The sequence below is a fragment of the Arachis ipaensis genome, chromosome B4 (assembly GCF_059453495.1).
Source record: "Arachis ipaensis isolate K30076 ecotype BB chromosome B4, ASM5945349v1, whole genome shotgun sequence".
Taxonomy (NCBI): Eukaryota; Viridiplantae; Streptophyta; class Magnoliopsida; order Fabales; family Fabaceae; genus Arachis; species Arachis ipaensis.
This window is the reverse complement of record NC_142439.1, coordinates 30,678,776-30,680,244: the sequence shown is the minus strand read 5'-3', so window position 1 is coordinate 30,680,244 and position 1,469 is coordinate 30,678,776. Positions and strand designations below refer to the sequence as shown.

At 38.7% G+C, this 1,469-nt stretch overlaps 1 non-coding gene across 1 annotated transcript; it reads right to left on the bottom strand.

Annotated features, from left to right (window-relative positions):
* Positions 1-797: 797 nt before the first annotated feature.
* LOC148567070 (small nucleolar RNA R71) lies at positions 798-905 on the bottom strand. Its single transcript, XR_015881788.1, has one exon. It is a non-coding gene; the product is annotated as a small nucleolar RNA R71 (small nucleolar RNA).
* Positions 906-1,469: the final 564 nt, after the last annotated feature.

The following is a 1,469-nucleotide window of genomic DNA, read 5'->3' as shown; positions in this document are numbered from 1 at the left end:
TTTTTCAAAAAAATATTTTCGAAAATCACTAACTCTTTTTCAAAAATATTTTTCGAAAATTATCCCTCTCCCATCTTATTCTATTTATTCATTCATCTACTAACATCTCATCTCACATCTCAACCCTCCTCACAGTTGTGTTTCTTCCATTATATTACATTCTTTGTCTCCCCCTTTTCTTCCACTTACAAAGGGATCCTTATACTGTGGTATAAAGGATCTCTATTATTATCATTATTTTTCTGTGCCCTCTTCTTTGTCATATGAGCAGGAGCAAGGATAAGAACATTCTTGTGGAAGCAGATCCAGAACCTGAAAGGACTCTGAAAAGGAAACTAAGAGAAGCTAAAATACAACAATCCAGAGATAACCTTTCAGAAATTTTCGAACAGGAAGAGGAGATGGCAGCCGAAAATAATAATAATGTAAGGAAGATGCTTGGTGACTTTACTGCACCTAATTCCAATTTACATGGAAAAAGCATCTCCATTCCTGCCATTGGAGCAAACAACTTTGAGCTGAAACCTCAATTAGTTTCTCTGATACAACAGAACTGCAAGTTTCATGGACTTCCATCTGAAGATCCTTTTCAGTTCTTAACTGAATTCTTGCAGATATGTGATACTGTTAAGACTAATGGAGTAGATCCTGAAGTCTACAGGCTCATGCTTTTCCCTTTTGCTGTAAGAGACAGAGCTAGATTATGGTTGGATTCTCAACCCAAAGACAGCCTGAACTCTTGGGATAAGCTGGTCACGGCTTTCTTAGCCAAGTACTTTCCTCCTCAAAAGCTGAGCAAGCTTAGAGCTGATGTTCAAACCTTCAGACAGAAAGAAGGTGAATCCCTCTATGAAGCTTGGGAAAGATACAAACAGTTGACCAAAAAGTGTCCTTCTGACATGCTTTCAGAATGGACCATCCTGGATATATTCTATGATGGTTTATCTGAGCTATCAAAGATGTCACTGGACACTTCTGCAGGTGGATCCATTCACCTAAAGAAAACGCCTGCAGAAGCTCAAGAACTCATTGACATGGTTGCTAATAACCAGTTCATGTACACTTCTGAAAGGAATCCTGTGAGTAATGGGACGCCTATGAAGAAGGGAGTTCTTGAGGTTGATACTCTGAATGCCATATTGGCTCAGAATAAAATATTGACTCAGCAAGTCAATATGATCTCTCAGAGTCTGCATGGAATGCAAGCTGCATCCAACAGTACTCAAGAGGCATCTTCTGAAGAAGAAGCTTATGATCCTGAGAACCCTGCAATAGTAGAGGTAAATTACTTAGGTGAACCTTATGGAAACACCTATAACTCAACATGGAGAAATCATCCAAATTTCTCATGGAAGGATCAAAAGCCTCAACAAGGCTTTAATAATAGTGGAAGAAACAGATTTAGCAATAGCAAGCCTTTTCCATCATCAACTCAGCAACAGACAGAGAACTCTGAACAAAATACTTCT